General features: G+C 45.9%; 1 pseudogene; it reads right to left on the bottom strand.

Moving 5' to 3' along the window:
- The window catches only part of LOC123453300, a 32688-nt pseudogene extending 16922 nt beyond the window's left edge, over positions 1-15766 (bottom strand).
- Positions 15767-19755: the final 3989 nt, after the last annotated feature.

The following is a 19755-nucleotide window of genomic DNA, read 5'->3' as shown; positions in this document are numbered from 1 at the left end:
CATAGTTTGTTTATTTTAAATTTTTTACTTTTGGATGCAAAAGGGTCTTCTGCTGCTGACCATTTTTGGCATGCACAAACCAAGACTAATTATGCTAAAGTAATGTGGAAAGATCCATTGACTAACAAATGGAGTGGACCTGACCCTGTATTAATATGGGGATGAGGATCTGTTTGTATTTTTTCACAGAAAGACAATGGAGCCAGATGGTTTCCAGAACGTTTGGTGTGGCATGCAGGCCACGAGATCAAACAAGAAGACGTTGCTGATCCTGATAATATGGAGTCATCTACATCTTGCTTACAGTGACTTTACTGGACCTATGTTTCTGATCCTCCTATATCACATCCAGTGACTTGGGAGAAAAAAGAAATCATAGTTCTAGTCAAAAACACTCAGTTGCTAAGTACGCCATCTAGTAAAAATATAGAATTACATCAAATAATTATGAGTTCATATTCAGGGCGTGGTCTAGGTATTCCACTATGATTTCCTAAGACTAGCATAGTGGGATGTTTTGAAATAAAGGAAAGAAACATTACTGTAAAGCATGTACAAGAGCATGTGCAAGGTACGAAGAAGATAAAGCAGGTTCAAATGAATAGAATTTCTATTTGGCTTTCCTATGGAAATCAAGTTACAGGGGATAGTCCGCCAGAGGACTTTATTCCCTGTGAAGGAAATACACCTTGGTTCAATAAATCTATTCATTGGAGCAAATGTGCAGGGAAAAAATTTATCAGGTATAATGTTTCTGGATCTACTAGATATGTTAAGGACTGGTCAGGATCAGCAGGCTCTATAGAGAGTAAAACTGAATGGGTTAATGATTGGGTCACTGGACTGTCCTCAGGATTGTGGTGGTCAGACAATGGACATCAGCAAACTTATGTGTGGAAAATTGCTGCTGCTATAGGAGGTGTCAAGGTTACACATGATAGCAATGATTCAAATAGCCTTCCAAAGGGAACTGTTATGGCCTGTGTTACACCACCTTATGCCCTGAAGTTAGGGAATGTGAATATTACCTGGTATCATGGGTCTGAGGAAATGTTTAATGTTACCTGTGATAATTGTAGTCTGTCCAATTGTATTTCTCATAATTCTGGAACTGTAATGATTGTCAAACAACCTGCATTTGTTATTAGTCCTGTTAATCTTTCAAAGCCTTGGAAAAATTTTAGCTATACAGAACAGTCATCTTGATTTTGATGCCACTAAGGCTGCTAATGATTTACTTGCTGCAATTCAGTCTGTGTTGCCTAGTTGGGACTCTCTAAGTTCCTGGATAGGCAGCTTTGCAGCTGTGGGAGTTTGCTTTCTGCTTCTCTTATGCCTATTGCCTATTATCTTCAAGTATCTAATGAAGTCTATTGTGAATATTCGTGCAGAGATCCAAGCTATGCACTATAGAATACGACCTTGACTCCCCTCCTTTAGGAGCTGCATAGGATTCAGACCTATGTATATCTGCTCACAATAAAGTGAGTACGATGTGGGCACCAACATAGGTGTGAGGCAAAGCACCGCAAGGGAAGGTCCCTTTCTGACCACTTCTGAATTCCCTGAAAGAAAAACCTGACTTGCATGGAGGTTGGTACCACACTTATTATGATCATATAGGCCCTGCCTCCCCTCCCCAAAAGGTACCAAGGCCAAGACTGTGGGATGAAAAAAACACAGCCCATGGGAGGTGTCAGGTCAATACTCCCCCAGTTGGTTAAAGCCCACCACTAAATAGCGAGTCTCCCTGTCTTTTGTATAAAAGAAGGGAGGAGATGTTGGGAGCTGTAGCTGCTCTTTGACCATGAGAACTGAAGCTGCTTTTGGATCTCTGGGCACAGAGACCTTATCGTATGGCCTTGGCAAACAGTCTTCAGACACAGAGGAATTTGTGGAGCAGACTTTAGGCATGTAGGCACTGTCTAGAAAGTTTTATTTTCTGTATATAAGCTTGTGCTTTCCTGAATAAATCTGAGACCTTGATCAGAATATAGACTTGGTCTCCTTCTTTGTGTCTCTTGTCTGCCATCCATGTTAATTTCCCCTCGGGTCCTTGTTTAACTCCCCGCTGGCTGGGGCAGGAAGCTCAACAATGGCAGGGGAAAATGATGATATGAGCAGAGGGTGAACATCACCCCCTGGCCAACATAAGTTGGGCAATAGCAACATGAGAGTGTGCCAAATACTGGCAATGAGACACTGGCTATAACACTCATAAGCCTGCCCCATCAATACATTCCCTCCAGGAGGTGTCAATTCCCAAATCTCCATCAGCTGAGAACCTAGCATTCAGGACACCTAAGTTTATGGGGGACACTTGAATCAAAACACCACATGTCTCAAATTGTGGCTCTTACAATCTTTCTGTCCTCTCTTTTACAAAATTCCCTGAGCTGTGGTGGGTGAGTTTTATTTTTTATTTAATTTAATTAATTAATTTATTTTTATTGACAACTTCCATGATTGTAAACATATTGTAAACAATATCCCATTGTAATTCCCTCCTTCCCCCCACTTTCCCCTTTGCAACTCCACTCTCCATCATATCCCCTCCCTCTCTCAATCAGTCTCTCTTTCATTTTGATGTCATCATCTTTTCCTCCTATTATGATGGTCTTGTGTAGGTAGTGTCAGGCACTATGAGATCATGGATATTCAGGCCATTTTGTATCTGAAAGAGCATGTTGTAAGGAACCCTACCCTTCCTTTGGCCCTTACATTCTTTCCACCACCAATGAATTTTGAGCCTTGGAAGGTGTGATAGAGATATTTTGGTGCAGAGCACTCCTCTGTCACTTCTTCTCAGAACCATGATGCCTTCTGAGTCATCCCAAGGCCACTACCATCTGAAAAGAGAAGGTTCTCTAACCAAAAGTGAGAGTAGCATTAATATATGGGTATGAACATTAAGAGAAGTGCTTACTGGACAGTTTGGTGAGCATAGTATATACATTTAGCCAGACAGCAGCAGACATTACACCCCTAGGGCTCATGACTACCCCTGTTGCAGGTTTTCAGTGTCAGGGATGTATTCCCTCTCATTGAGCAGACCTCTAGCCAAATTAGAGGGTGGTTGGTTTCCCCCATAACAGATGTGCCACTATTGCACCCGTTGGCTCATTTGGCTTGGCTGGTCAAATATAAGGCTTGCAGTGTCCACTGTTGAGTATCTCCACTGGTGATTTCTCTCCCATTGAACTGATGTAGTATGGCTTTTTCTATCTTTCTACTAGCTGGTCTACATGGAGGAGGTTTTCAGCTCAGCTCCAGCAGGATTTCTCAGTGACCTTGCAGCCCAAGTATGTAGAGTCTCCAGCAATAGGGTCTTACCATCTATTCCTGGTAGGAAACCAGGGCCTCGGCAATGGTCTCTAATGTTTTGGGGGCATCAGGGACCTCTCTGGCCAACAACTCACTGGAAGGTATCCCATCCCTGGCACTGAAAAGTTTCTAGTAACGGTCTATGGCTCCTGAGTGTTCCATTGTCCAAAAAAAGTAGGTGAGTTTCAAGTCCACCTTAGTGATTAGCTCTTGGGAACCTCTGGATCTCTGCTTTGGTAGGTGTTGAGTATCCTCAGGGTCTGTATGCTACCCCTTGGCCTGATCAACAGTTTCAGTATGGATGCAACACTCATGCTTGTCTCCCCAATTCCTCTGTGGTTTCAGCTGTGGCCTGACTGAAGTGCGAGGGGCAATTTAACTCCTTGGATGTTGATACTCCATGTGCACCCTCTGCTACAGGGTATCCAGGAATTCCTGGCTTCTTTTTTTCTCCAGCCTTTATTTTGTGTTTTATTTTTCTAGTCCAAGCTTACCTGAAACTCACTCTGTAGCTCAGGCTGGCCTTGAACTCACAGTAATTTTCCTGCCTCAGCCCTCATGTACTGGAATGAAAGACATGTATCACCACACCCAGTGTTCCCTTTATTTCCAAACTTTAATGTAATTTAATTAATAAAATTTTTTTTCTAGCCAGGCGTGGTGGCATACTTCTTTAATCCCAACACTTGGGAGGCAGAGGTAGGAGGATCGCTGTGAGTTTGAGGCCACCCTGAGACTCCATAGTGAGTTCTTGGTCAGCCTGGACTAGAGTAAAACCCTACTTCGAAAAACCAATAAATTTTTTTTTTCTTTGAGACAGAGTCTCATGTATCCTAGGCTAATGGAACTCATAGGTACCCGAGGATGGCCTTGAGCTCCTAATTCTCTTGCCTCTGCTTCCTAAAGGCTGGGATTACAGATGTGTACCGCCACACTTGGTGCTTGGGATTGAACCCAGGGTTTTGAACATGGGAGGCAGGCACTCAACCAATTGAACTTCTTTCCCAGCCCACACTTTCCTCTACTTAAGATTTTCCTACTAGGCACACAGCCCAGAGGCAAAGCACATACCTAAGATTCATGAAGCCATAGCATCAAGGGATTTTGCAATTTATTTGCAGTTTCAAACAGTGAGCTCTAGCCTGGGCACGATGGTGCATATCTGTAATCCCAGTACTCAGGAGGCAGGAAAATCACTGAGTTCAAGGTTATGTTTAGCTACATAGGGAATAGAAAGCCAGCCTGGGAACTATGGCACTTTCTCAAAAAAAACAAAAAACAGCCGGGCATGGTGGCACACGCCTTTAATCCCAGCACTCGGGAGGCAGAGGTAGGAGGATCGCCGTGAGATAGAGACCACCCTGAGACTACATAGTGAATTCCAGGTCAGCCTGGGCCAGAGTAAGACCCTACCTCGAAAAACAAAAAGCCCAAGGAAAAGAAGAAAGAAAGAAAGAAAAAAAAAACCACTCAAAAAAACCCCTACAATCCCAGTACACCCCAGAGCCTGGGACAGGAAGACTTGGATTTCCATGATAGCCTAAAAAAACTTTGTTTCATTTCTTTCTTTTCAGCTTGTTTTTGAGGCAAGGTCTCACTCTAGCCCAGGCTGACCTGGAACTCAATCTGTAGCTCCAGGCTGGCCTTGAACTCATGGCAACCCTCCTACCTCTGCCTTATAAGTGATGGGATTAAAGGTATGTACTACCTTGTCTTGCCTTTAAAATTTTTTTTTGCCTTAATTCTTTCTTTCTTTCTTTTTTCATGTGCCTGTGTAGTATGTATGATGTGTTGTGTATGTGGTCAATGTGTGTTTTTGTGTGTAAACACATGCATACAGGGTGTATGTACGTGGAGGCCAGGGAACATCTTGCGTCCCCTATCACTGATCTTGGGATATTCCCTGTGAACCTAGGGCTTCCATTTTCATAAGCCCCAGCAATTCGCTAGTCTTTGCCCACTCTCTGCCAGGGCTTTGGTTACAGGCATGTGTGGCCAATCCTAGCTGTTTACATGGGAGCTGCAACATTGAACTCAGTCCCTCATGCTCTTACCAGCCGAGTCAGCTCCTCATCCCAAGACTTGTTTCGAAAGAAAGCAAGCGCCTGGAGCTCCTTTGCACTGACAGAAGGCTCTGGCATGCCCATACTCCTATTTTCTTTCTCTCCTCCAAAGTAAAGATATATATATTTTTTAAATCTTAACAACAGGGGCTGGAGAGATGGCTTAGCAGTTAAGTGCTTGCTTGTGAAGCCTAAGGACCCTGGTTCAAGGCTTAATTCCTCAGGACCCATGTAAGCCAAATGCACAAGGTGGCACATGCATCTGGAGTTCGTTTGCAGTGGCTGGAGGCCCTGGTGTGCTCATTCTCTCTCTCTCTGCCTATTTCTCTATCTGTCGCTCTCAAATAAATAAAAATTTAAAAAATCAATAACAAAAAACAATAACAACAACAAAAGAGCTGGGCGTGTGGCACATGCCTTCAATCCTAGTACTCAGGCATGTGTGGCCAACCCTAGCTACCTAGAAGCAAGGGCAGGAGGATCACTGTGAGTTCCAGGTCAGCCTGGGCTAGAGTGAGATCCTACCTTGGAAAAAAAAAATAAAGAACCTGGGCTTCCCCTGGATACAGTGGCATTCCATGTCCTTCTCCCCTCATAGCAAGTTGGAACTGTGGGGGCTTTTGGTGAATCTGGGCAGAGAAGGGCTTATAAATGTAAAGCATTTCAAAGCAGCTCTTGGGTGCTTGTGTAGATCCACTGAAGGCTCTTTAGGCCCCAGGTTAGGAAGTGGCCAACAGCTGTCTTCAGCTTGTTGTGGATCCATTCAGGGGAATAACTGCTATTTTTGTTCTGCATAGGGAACATCTGCTCAAACAGCTCCTCCATGTGCCCAAGGGGGAATTATGTCATGGCCAGGAAAGAGGGTGAGGAGTGCTTGTGGGTTAGTTGGGACAGCATCGAAGGAGGAACATCCTGGTGAAGAGGGGGGTGGTAGTCTACACTGAGCAGCAAGGCTCTGGTAATAGCCAGACCCAGACTCAAGTCCAGCCTTCCTGCTAGCCAGCGCCTGGTCCCAGACATGGGTCCCTTGACTATGCTTCTTTTTTGCTTTTTTTTTTTTTTTTTTTTTTTTAAGTAGGGTTTTACTCTAGCTCAGACTGACCTGGAATTCACTATGTAGCTTCAGGGTGGCCTCGAATTCTCAGCAATCCTCCTACCTCTGCCTCCCAAGTGCTGCACCACCATGCCTGGCTTGCTTCTTCTTCTTTTTAATTTATTTCTTTGTGTGTGTGTGTGTGTGTGTGTGTGTGAGAGAGAGAGAGAGAGAGAGAGAGAGAGAGAGAGAGAGAGAGAGAGAGAGAGAGAGAGAGAATGGTGTACCAGGACCTCCGGCCAGTGCAAATAAATTCCAGATGCATGCACCACCTTGCGCGCCTGGCTTAAGTGGGATCTGGGGAATTGAACCTTGGTTCTTAGGTTTTGCAGGCCAGCGCCTTAACCACTAAGCCATCTCCAGCCCCCAACTATCTGCTTCTTGGCTCACAGGAGAGCTCTGACTCAGAACAAGGAGCCTAGAGCTCAGGTGTGTATAAGTGGGAACACCCATGTCCAGAGTGCTGAAGGAGCTGGGCAGGGTTGGCATGGCAGCAAGCCAGACCCAGCTTGCTAGATTGCTGGCTCAGCTGGGCATGGTGGCGCACGTCTTTAATCCCAGCACTCGGGAGGCAGAGGTAGGAGGATCGCCATGAGTTCAAGGTCACCCTGAGACTACAGAGTTAATTCCAGGTCAGCCTGCACCAGAGTGAGACCCTACCTCAAAAAAAAAAAAAAAAAAAGATTGCTGACTCCCACAGAGCCACGGGTCTTCCCAGAACTCAGCCTGCGAGAAGGTGGGGAAAGCTCTGGGCCTGGGCAAGCGCTCCACCACTGAGCCACATCCTCAGCTGGGTCTGACCCTGGGATGAGCTGTGAGCTAGAAGGTGGCTGAGGTCAGGCCTGGGTGAGTGGGAAAAGCAGAGGTGGAGAAACAGTAGAGGAAAAGCAGAGGAGGGAGGGCCAAAGCAAGGAGTGGGGAGAAGAGGCAAGAAGCTGCTTGGATGCCCAAAAAGACAGCCTGTGTTTAATGCTGGCGAGGGGAGGAACCCTTGCTTTCCTTAAGCTGCTAAGAGTTTTTCAGACCACAGTGCTGGGGGTGGGAGTGGGAGGGAGGCGTGTGATGAGGACTCCCTGGGGTGACTGTCATGAGCTAGAGAGAGGGCTAGTGATGCTAAGAAATCACCTTATTTCACAGTGATACTTCCTGGATCTAATGAGAGCCACCTAGCGAGCCAGGGCAGATCCAGGTATGGGGGAACTGGAAGTGTCAGCAACTTAGGGGCCAATCTCAGGGAAAGAACCAAACTTATAAACACAAAATTAGGAACTAGGCTTACTGTATAGTGTGTCGACAGCCAGTCAGCCATCTCTGCTTTCTGCTTTCTCATGCTCCGGAGTTGTACCCCTTCCTGGCAGAAAGGGGGCAGGGAGAGGTAAGAGCCCAAGCTCCAGGTCAGGCAACCTGGGCTGGAATTCTGGCTGAGCTTTATTTATTTATACCTTTATTTTTATTCTTTTATTAATAACTTTCATGATTATAAAAAAATGCCCCATGGTAATACCCTCTCTCCCCCCCACTTTCCCCTTTGAAACTCCATTCTCCATCATACCCCTCTCTTTTAATTTATTTCTTTGTGTGTGTGTGTGTGTGTGTGTGTGTGTGTGAGAGAGAGAGAGAGAGAGAGAGAGAGAATGGTGTACCAGGACCTCCGGCCAGTGCAAATAAATTCCAGATGCATGCACCACCTTGCGTGCCTGGCTTAAGTGGGATCTGGGGAATTGAACCTTGGTTCTTAGGTTTTGCAGGCCAGCGCCTTAACCACTAAGCCATCTCCAGCCCCCAACTATCTCAGTCTCTCTTTTACTTTTGATGTCATGATCTTTTCCTCCTCCTATGATGGTCTTATGCTGATAGTGTCAGGCACTGCGAGGTCGTGGATATCCAGGCCACTTTGTGTCTGCAAGGAGCATGCTGTATGAAGTCCTGCCCTTCCTTTGGCTCTTACATTCTTTCCACCACCTCTTCCGCATTAGACCCTGAGCCTTGGACGGTGTGATAGAGATATTGCAGTACTGAGCACTGCGGTCATTTCTTTCCATCACCATGATACCTTCTGAGTCGTCCCAAGGTCACTTCTGGCTAAGTTTTATTTCCTGCATGGCCCACATCAGTCCTCTACTCCTGAAACCTCAATGGGCATGGCTACTGAAGACCACTGTAAGGTTAAAATAATCACATGTATACATGTGTAGCACAGCACAGAGGTTACCCTCTTGACGATGGAGGGGCCACGGCACTTAAAGTGACCTGTAGTGGAGTACGTCTGGGGATTCACAAAGAGCTTTCATGGAAGGGAAAGGAGACATAATTTTTGGTCTTTCTTTCTTTTCTTCTTTCTTCCTTTTTTTTTTTTTTTTTGTTTGTGTGTTTGCTTGTTTTTTTTTTTTTTTTTTTTTTTTTTGAGGTAGGGTCTCACTCTAGCCCAGGCTGACCTGGAATTCACTATGGAGTCTCAGGGTGGCCTTGAACTCACAGTGATCCTCCCACCTCTGCCTCCTGAGTGCTTGGATTAAAAGTGTGCGCCACCACGCCCAGCTAGATATAAGGTTTTTGTGTGTGTATGTGTGTGCTTTAATTTATTTATTTTTTTCAGGTTTTTCAAGGTAGGGTCTCACTAGCCCAGGCTGACCTGGAGTTCACCATGGAGTCTCAGGGTGGCCTCGGACTCATGGCCATCCTACTACCTCTGCCTCCTGGGTGCTGGGATTAAAGGCGTGTGTCACCAAGCCCAGCTAATTTAATTTTTTTATTGACAACTTCCATAATTGTAAACAATATCTCATGGTAATTCCCTTCCTCCCCCCACTTTCCCCTTTGAAACTCCACTCTCCATCATATCCTCTGCCCCTCCCAATCAATCCCTCTTTTATTTTTATTTTTGGTTTTTCAAGGTAGGGTCTCGCTGTAGCTCAGTTTGACCTGGAATTCACTCTGTATCCTCAGGGTGGCCTTGAACTCAAAGCAATCTTCCTACCTCTGCTTCCCAAGTGGTGGGATTAAAGGCATGAGCCACCACACCCAACATGATTTACTTGTTATTTATTTATTTATTATAGACAGTGGGAGGGAGAGAGAGAGAGGGAGAGAGAATGGGTACGCCAGGGCCTCTAGCCACTGCAAACGAACTCCAGATGCATGCACCACCATGTGCATCTGGCTTACATGGGACCTAAAGAATCAAACCTGGGTTCTTAGACTTCACAGGCAAGTGCCTTAACCACTAAGCCATTTCTCCAGCCCCTCTCTTTTATTTTGATGTCATTATCTTTTCCTCCTAATATGATGGTCTTGTGTAGATGGTGTCAGGCACTGTGAGGTCATGGAAATCTAGGCCATTTTGTGTCTGGAAGAGCAAGTTGTAAGGAGTCCTACCCTTCCTTTGGCTCTTATATTCTTTCTGCCACCTCTTCCGCAATGGACCCTGAACCATGAAAGGTGTGATAGAGATATTGCAGTGCTGAGCACTCCTCTGTCACTTCTTCTCAACACCATGGTGCCTTCTGAGTCATCCCAAGGTCACTGCCCTCTGAAAAGAGAAACTTCTCTAACCAAAAGTGAGAGTGGCATTAATATATGGGTATGAACATTAAGAGAAGTGCTTACTGGGCAGTTTGGTGAGCATAGTGTACACATTTAGCCAGACAGCAGCAGATGTTATACCCCTAGGGTTCATGACTATCCCTGTTTTAAGTTTTCAGTATCAGGGATGTATTCTCTCCCATGGAGCAGGCCTCCAGTCCAATTAGAGGGCAGTTGGTTTCCACCATGATAGACATGCCACTATTGCATCCATTGGCTCATTTGGCTTGGCTGGTCAAATATAAGGCTTGCAGTGTCCACTGTTGAGTATCTCCACTGATGACTTCTCTCCCTCTCCCACTGAACTGCATGTAGTGTGGCTTTTTCCAGCTTTCTGCCAGCTGGTCTACATGCAGGAGGTTTTCAGTTCAGCTCCAGCAGGATTTCTCAGTGAACTTGCAGCCCAAGTATGTAGAGTCTTCAGCAATAGGGTCTTGCCATCTACTCCTGGAGAGATGGCTTAGCAGTGAAGGTGCTTGCCTTTGAAGCTTAAGGATCCAGGTTCAATTACCCAGTGTCCATGTAAACCAGATGCATAAGGTGGCACATATGTCTGGAGGGTATTTGCAATGACTAGAGGCTCTGGCATACCCATTCTCTCTCATAAATAAGTACATAAATAAAATAATTTTAAAACTTTTATTTTATTTACTTATTTGAGAGAAAGAGGCAGATAGAGAATAACACATGTGTCACATTGTGCATCTGGCTTACGTGGGTACTGGGTAATTTAACCCAGGTTCCTAGGCTTTGCAAATGAGATCCTTAACCACTGGACCATCTCTCCAGCTCAAGGTTGCTGTTTTGTTTTGGTTTTGGTTTTTCTAGGTAGGGTCTCACTCTAGCCCAGGCTGACCTGGAATTCACACTGTATTCTCAGGATGGCCTCAAACTCACGACAATCCTACCTCTGCCTCCCGAGTGCTGGGATTAAAGGCGTGTGCCACCATGCCTGGCCAGCACAAGGTTTTAAACAATATTTTATGTATTTATTTGCAAGGAGAAAGAGATAGAGAATGGGAGTGGCAGGGCCTCTCACCACTGTAAAGGAACACCAGATGCATGTGCCACTTTATGCATATGGCTCTTTGCGGACATTGGGGAATCAAACCTGGGTGGTCAAGCTTTTCAAACAAGCCCCCTTAACCACAGAGCCATCTCTCCGTCTTTGAAAGAAGATGTAGTTTAACAATGGGCAGAAAACTTCCTATCAAGCTGAGTCTCTGTCTTCTATGATGTATGTCACCTTTTTCCCCCTCTAGTCAAAACATTAAAATTGACCTTAACCTTCTGGAAATAGCTCTCATATTTTTTTTACTAGTATATGTTAATTATACAAATTAATGGGTTTTACTGTAAGTTTCATAAATGGATTGTGGTGGTTTGATTCAGGTGTCCCCCATAAACTTAGGTGTTCTGAATGCTAGCTCCCCAGCTGATGGAGATTTGGGAATTAATGCCTCCTGGAGGGAGTGTATTGTTGGGGGCGGGCTTATGGGCTTTATAGCCAGTTTCCCCATGCCAGTGTTTGGCACACCCTCCTGTTGCTGTGTTCCACCTTATGTTGGCCAGGGGGTGATGTCCACCCTCTGCTCATGCCATCGTTTTCCCCTGCCATCGTGAAGCTTCCCCTCGAGCCTGTAAGCCAAATAAACCTCTTTTTCCCAGAAGCTACTCTTGGTTGGGTGATTTCTACCAGCAATGCGAACCGGACTGTAACAGGATATAATATATTTTTATCACATTCATCTCCTCCATCACGCACTTTTTATTTATTTATTTATTTGACAGAGAGAATGGGCACACTATGGCCTCCAGCCACTGCAGATGAACTCCAGACACATGAGCCCCATTGTGCATCTGGCTAACATGGGTCCTAGGGAATCAAACCTGGGTCCTTTGGCTTTGCAGGCAAACGCCTTAACCGCTAAGCCATCCCTCCAGCCCACCCTCTTTTTAAACTTTTTTTTTGTTTGGTTTTTTGTTTCTTGAGGTAGGGTCTCACTCTAGCCCAGGCTGATCTGGAATTCACTTTGTAGTCTCAGGGTGGCCTTGAACTCACAGTGAGCCTCCTACTTCTGCTTCTTGAGTGCTGGGATTAAAGGTGTGCACAACCACACCCAGCTTTCAATGTATGTTTTTGCACATATTTGTGCATGCATGCCAGGACCTCTTTTGGCTAACTCTTGCCACCTTAAAAAAATATATATATATGTATATATTTAAAAATATATATATATATTTAAAATCATTTATTTATTTACTTGAGAAAGAGAAACAGATAGAAAGAGGATGGGTATTCCACGGCTGCAAACAAACTCCAGCTGCATGTGTCACCTTATGCATCTGGCTTACATGGGTCCTGGGAAATCAAACCTTTGGCTTTACAGGCAAGTACCTTAACCACTAAGCCATCTCTCCAGCCCCCCCCCCCCCACCACCTTTTTTTTTTGAGGTAGGATCTCTCTCTAGCCCAGACTGACCTAGAATTCACTATATATTCTCAGGGTAGCCTCAAACTCAAGGCAATCCTCCTGCCTCAGCCTTCCAAGTGCTGGGATTAAAAGAGTGTGCCACCAGGCTGGAGAAATGGAATAGCGGCTAAGACACTTACCTGCAAAGTCAAAGGACCCAGGTTTGATTCCCCAGGACCCATGTAAGGCAGATGCACAGAGGTGCACGCATCTGGAGTTTGTTTGCAGTGGCTGGAGCCCTGGCACACCCATTCTCTCTCTCTCTCTTCTCTCTCTCTCTCTATCTGCCTATTTCTCTATCTCTTTCTCAAATAAATAAATAAAAATAAAAAATACATTTTTTAAAAAAAGACTGTGCCACCAGGCCCGGCTCTCACCACTTTTTAAAAAAACATTTAATGTATTTATTTATGAGAAAGAGACAGATAGAGAGAAAGAGAAAATAGGCACGCCAGGGCCTCTAGCCACTGCATAGGAACTCCAGACACATGTGCCCCCTTGTGCGTCTGACTTACATGGGTCCTGGGGAATCGAATCCAGGTCCTTAGTCTTCACAGGCAAATGCTGTAAACGCTAAGCCATTTCCCCAATCCCTCTTGCCACTTTTTTTAATGTCTGGCTTATGTGGCTGGTTTAAGAGTTGAATCCCAGGTTCCGTAGGCTTTGCAAGCAAGCACTTTTAACTGCTGAGTCTTTCTCCCAGCCTTCTAGTACCCTCTTTATTTATTTGCATGTGTGTGCACGCACACGCATGTGCCAAGACCTCTTGCTGCTGCAAATGAACACCAGACATTTGTGCCACAGTTTTTGCATCCAGCTTACATGGGGAGCTTGGGAATTGAACCCAGGCTACCAAGCTTTGAAGCAAGCACCTTTAACCATCTTCCCAGCCCCCACATTACCTTCTCTTGTTCCCCTCCCATTCTGTCTGTTCCTCTTTTTCTTCACAACTAGTCCTCTTTCTACTTTGTCCTGTGGTGTTTGTGTGCGTGTGCACACACGTATGTGTGCATATGTATGTATATGTGTGTGTCCTAATGAGTTCCTTTAGGGTTGCTACAGGGTCCCAGATGAGGGGCCATTTACGATAGCATGGTCACCTTACCAGTGGCTACTCGGAGGAAAACGTCTCTTGCTCCCTCAGCATCCCTTAACTTCCTATAGCTCCTGGGGGAGGGGAAGGGAGGTGGAGCTTCATGAGCTCCTCTCCCCCAGCTACCATTTTCCGTTATACAACCTCAAGAGGACCCGGTGTGGTGGTGCACACATCTTTAATCCCAGCACTCAAGAGCAGAGGTAGGAGATCACCATGAGTTCGAGGCCACCCTGAGACTACATAGTGAATTCCAGGTCAGCCTGAGCTAGAGTGAGACCCTACCTCGAAAAACCCAAAAATAAATAAATAAATAAATAAAAATAAATAAAAGACCTCAGGAGGGATGGGACCTTATGCTCCTCTGCCTTGACAGGATGTTGTCAGGCTCAATTTCCTGCAGGTCTTAAGTAGGTAACCATAACTGCTGTAAAACCAGGAGTGCAGTCAGGCGTGGTGACACATGCCTTTAATCCCAGTACTCAAGAGAGCAACAGTTACGTGCTCTGAAGCCAGCAATCCACCTCACTCCACTCCTTCCTCTGGCTTTTACGTGATTTTTGCCCCTCTTCTGCCATGTTTCCTGAGCCTTGGAGGAGTGTCTTTTGGTTTGCTTGAGAGAAGGTTTCAGGTGTAGCCCAAGCTGGCCTTGAATTTCACTAGGTAGCCAAGGCCTTGAACTCTTGATCCTCCTGCCTCTATTTCCCATGTGCTAGGATTACAGACGTGTGCCAGTGGGCCCAGCTTAGTTCCTGTATTTCCCTCTTATTTTTTTAATTAGCTGGGCCTGGTGGTGCACGCCTTTAATCCCAGCACTCAGGAGGCAGAGGTAGGAGGATAGCTGTGAGTTCAAGGCCACCCTGAGACTCCATAGTGAATTCTAGGTCAACCTGAACCAGAGTGAGACCCTACCTCAAAAAAATTAAAAAAATTTCTATTTTATCTTTTGTGTGTATGTGTGTGTGTGTGTGTGTGTGAAAGAGAGAGAGAGAGAGAAAGAATGGGGTATGTCAGGATCTTTTGCTGTTTCAGCGCAAATAAATGAACTTTGTATAACTGACTTGACATGGGTACTGAGGAATTTAACCCCAGCTTGCAGGTTTTGCAAGCAGGGCCTATAACCTCTGAGCCATCTCCCCAGCCCCCCCCCTTTTTTAATGCAAGAGTGAGAGAAAGGGGCTGGAGAGATGGTTTAGTGGTAAAGTGCTTGCCTGTGAAGCCTAAGGACCCCAGTTCGAGGCTTGATTCCCCAGAATCCATGTTAGCCAGATGCACAAGGGGGCGCAGGTGTCTGGAGTTTGTTTGCAGTGGCTGGAGGCCCTTGCGTGCCCATTCCCCCCCCCCCCGCCCCCTGACTCTCTCTCTCTCTCTCTGCCTCTTCCTCTGTCTGTCATTCTCAAATAAATAAAGAAAACTGAAAAAAAAAATATTAAAAGAAAACAGTGAGAGAAAGAGAGAGAGTTGGCACACCAGAGCCTCCAGCCACTATAGTCCAGCTTCAAATACATGTGCCCCTTTGTTCGCATGTGTGACCTTGAGCATTTACATCACTTTGTGTGTCTGGCTATTTTTTTTTTCAAGGTAGGGTCTCGCTCTAGCTCAGGGTGACCTGGAATTCACTCTGTAGTCTCAGGGTGGCCTCGAACTCATGGTGATCCTCCCATCTCTGTTTCCCAAGGGATTAAAGGATGAGCCACAATGCCTAGCTTTAATTTGGCCCAGCCTTTTCAAAAAACATTAATTAATTCATTAATTTGCAAGCAGAGAGAGCGAGAGAGAGAGAGAGTGAGAGAGAGAGGGGGGGGAGGAGAACAGAGACAGAAAGAATGGGTATTCCAGGACCTCCAGCTGCTGCAAAGGAACTCCAGATGCAGGCGCCACTTTATGTATCTGGTCTATGTGGGTACTAGGGAATCGAACCTGGGCCGTCAGGCTTTGCAAGCAACACTTTTAACACTTTTAACTACTGAGCCATAACTCTAAACTAACGTTACTTCTTCCTTCCTTCCTTCCTTTCTCTCTCTCTCTCTTTCTTTCTAAAATGTGTGTGTGTGTGTGTGTGTGTGTGTGGTCACATTGCCACAGCTTGTATGCAGAGCTCAGAGCACAAATTTTTGTGTTGGTTCTCACCTTCCATCTTGTTTGAGGCAAGGTCTCTTTATTGTACATCTCTGTGTAAGCCAAGTTGTCTGGTCCACAAACTTCTGAGAGTCTCTTGTCTCCACCTCCCAACTCCCCTAGAAGAATTAGGATTACAGGTGCTTGCTACCAAATCCAGTTTATTTATTTATTTTTATTTGAGAATGACAGACAGAGAGAAAGAGGCAGATAGAGAGAGAATGGGACCACCAGGGCCTCCAGCCACTGCAGATGAACTCCAGACACATGCGGGACCTTGTGCATCTGGCTTACATGAGTCCTGGGGAATTGAGCCTTGTAGACTTCGTAGGCAAGCGCTTAACCACGAAGCCATTTCTCCAGTCCCTAGATCCAGCTTTTATGTGGGTTCTGGGGATCTAAGCTCAGGTACTCATGCTTTTACAGCAGGTACTTTATCCACTGAGCCATTTCCCTAGCTCCAAATCTTTTTTTTTTTTTTTTTTTCAGAACACCTTTAGGAAGCAGGTTGGAAAATCAGAGTGCCTCTTTAAGATTTCAGGATCACCTGATGTGGTGGCATCCGCCTTTAATCCCAGCACTTGGAAGGCAGAGGTAGGAGGATCTCCATGAGTTCGAGGCCACCCTTAGACTACATAGTGAATTCCAGGTCAGCCTGGACTAGAGTGAAACCCTACCTCAAACAAACAAACAAACAACTTTCAGGACTAATAGCTTCAGATTTTTAGCTATATCTGTGAGTTGGGGTAAGAGTCAGTAGAAGAGGCCAGGAAACTAGAAAGGGGTCATGAGGGTGGGAGGAGAGAAGGGGGACTGGATTAAAGGGAGGAGATAGAAGATATGCAAGTAGAGGGTGGACTCCTGAGGGTGGATAGGTCTAAGCAGAGTCAGGGGAGGGAGGGATAGAGGAGAAGAGGGTGTGGGGAGGATTAATTAAAATTGAAGATGTTAGGAATATGCCATGTGGGAAGCTACTTCTTTCTTTTTTAAAATATTTTTATTTATTTATTTGAAAGAGACAGAGATAAAGAGGCAGACAGAGAAAGAGAGAGAGAGAGTGAATTGGGTGCACCAGGGCCTCCTGCCATTGCAAAGGAACTCCAGACACATGAGACACTTTGTGCATCTGGTTTTATTTATTTATTTTTATTTGTTTGGTTTGTATTTTCAGGTGGCCTCGAACTCACAGCGATCTTCCTAACCTCTGTTTCCTGAGTGCTAGGATTAAAGGTGTGCGCCACCATGCCTGGCTTTGCATCTGGTTTTATGTGGATATGGGGAATTTGAGAACTGAACCCGAGCTGTCAGACTTTGCAAGCAAAAGCCTTTTACTGCTGAGCTATCTCTCCAGCATGAAACCTACTTCTTTGTTAGTTAATTTATAAAATATATAATTTTTGCATATAAATAAAAATATTTTTAAAAGATTTAAAGGGCTGGGGAGATGGCTCAGTTTTAAAGCACTTGCCGGCAAAACCTAATAATCTGAGTTCAATTTCCCAATACCTACGTAAAGCCAGATGCACAAAGTGGCACATGCATCTGGAGTTTGTTTGCAGTGGCTAGAGGTCTTGGCATGTCCATTCACTCTCTTTCTGTGCTTGCAAATAAATTAAAATTTTTTGGTTTATTTATTTATTTATTTGAGAGAGAGAGAAAGAGGCAGAGAGAGAGAGAGAGAGAGAGAGAGAGAGAGAATGGGCGCGCCAGGGCCTCCAGCCACTGCAAACGAACTCCAGACGCGTGTGCCACCTTGTGCATCTGGCTAGCGTGGGTCCTGGGGAATCAAGCCTCAAACTGGGGTCCTTAGGCATCACAGGCAAGCACTTAACTGCTAAGCCATCTCTCCAGTCCAAATTAAAAAAATTTTTAATATATAATTTAGGGTTGGAGAGATGAGTCAGCAGTTAAGGTGCTTGCCTGCAAAGCTTAGGGACCCTGGTTCAATTCCCTAGTACCCAAATAAAGCCAGATGCACAATGTGACTGGCGCATGCATCTCAAGTTCGCTTGCAGTGGCTAGAGGCCCTGGCATGCTATTCTTTCCCTCTCCTTTCTCTCTCTCTCTCTCTCTCTCTATATGTATATATTGCCAGGTATGGTGGTGCATGCCTTTAGTCACAGCACCCTGTGGGGATGGATGGGGTACTTCTGAGAGAGTTAGTGGTCAGGGGGATCCCTGATGCCCCTAAAAAAAAAAACACTATTTCCAAGGCTCTTGGTTATCCACTAGAGCTAGATGGTAAGACCTTATTGCTCAGGAGAGCACATCTGTCAGTTGCAAGACACTAAGAAATCAAGCTAGAATTCAGCTAGAAGCTGTTTCCCTGCTGGCTAGCAAAGGGACTTCAGATGCATGTGTCACCCTGTGCATCTGGCTTTATGCGGGCACTGGCTTACATGGGTCCTGAGGAATCGAGCCTCAAACGGGGGTCCTTAGGCTTCATAGGCAAGTGCTTAACCGCTAAGCCATCTCTCCAGGATTTTTTTGGTTTTGTTACAGTGATATTAATGGGTAACAATTCACCGGAACCTTCCAGGTCTCCCCCCACCCTTTTTTGAGGTAGGGTTTCACTCTAGCCAAGGCTGACCTGGAATTCACTATGTAGTCTCAGGGTGGCCTTGAACTCATTGTGATCCTTCTACCTCTGCCTCCCAAGGGCTGGGATTAAAGGCGTGCGCCACCACGCCCGGCCAGGTTCCCGATTTTGAGTAAAGTGCCTTAAAATGTTTATGCTGTTGAATTCTTTAGAAAGTGTTCCTAACCTGGTGCGGGGAAGGGGGGGATCTAATGCCCCCACAGCTAGGGCAAGAAGGTGGTGTGAACACGAATTAAAGCAGCTGATGGGAGGATGGTTTCGAGGCAGAAAGGGGGGCAGGTGCAAGCCGGAGGCGGAGGCGGCGGGGAGGATGGCCCAGACAGCGCCCTGGGAATAGGTGGTTAGGTGGAGCACCCACACCCGGTCGCTTCTCTTTCAGGTCCATCCATTTCCTGTTCTTGCTCCTGTTTCTGCGTTCTCTGTCCTTCGTGGCAGCTCCCTCCCAATTTGCCCTCGGTCCCCAGCCTCTCCCTTCTTCCTCTCAGTATCCTTCTGTTCACCTGGACTGCTCCGGGTCCCGGTTCCGCTGTCACGGGACCCGCGAGTAAATCACCAGACTATCCCAACTGCACGCCCGCAGCGGGCTCTGCAGAGGCTGCGGGACGCGCGTGCGCAACTGCAGGTGCAGGTGCACCTGAGGTTGGTGGGGGGAGGGGCTGGGGATCCGCGGAGCAGCCCTGTATTTCCTGCGTCCTAATCCCCGCCTGATGGTGGAGCTAAACTGGGCCAGTGGACAGTGCTTGGCTGGGCCCAAATCCCAGGGGCGTTCGGGTTCTCATTGCAGATACAAGCTGTCCACACGGTCAAATCTCTGCCTTGGTCAGGGCCTTGGGACTGAAACTTGGGCTCTGGACTTCTCCCCTGGGCATCAGGAAGGCAGACTGCTAGCGGAGTCATGGATCTGCGCTGCCCTTAGCTAAGTGACTTGACAGTGCCGCACACTGGGAAGATGGTAACAATGGTACCAACCTTGCACGGCTGGGGTGAGAATTCAGCGAAAACGCCCTGGGTTGTGTGTGGTGCCAAATTCATTCAACAGAGCAAGCAGCCTGCTCACCTGTAATCCCAGCGTTCGGGATGCCGAGGCAAGGGGAGTGCTGCAAATTTGAGGCTAGCCTGAGCTATGCGATGAGCCCTCCTTCCTCGAAAAATAATATAATTTATATAACATAACATAATATAGTAGTATAATATAATATAATATAATATAATATAATATAATATAATATAATATAATATAATATAATGAAACAAGGCTGGGCAGATGGCTCAGTGGATAAAACACTTGCCACTTTAAGTACCTGAGTTTGGATCCCAGACACTCTGTAAAAGCCATAAACCGAGGTGGGTTTTCTATAATCCCAGTGTGTCTACTGTAATAAGAGAGACAGAGGAATTTTCCCAAAGCT

Source organism: Jaculus jaculus, chromosome 1 (genome assembly GCF_020740685.1).
Source record: "Jaculus jaculus isolate mJacJac1 chromosome 1, mJacJac1.mat.Y.cur, whole genome shotgun sequence".
NCBI lineage: Eukaryota > Metazoa > Chordata > Mammalia > Rodentia > Dipodidae > Jaculus > Jaculus jaculus.
This window is presented reverse-complemented; position numbering and strand designations above follow the sequence as displayed.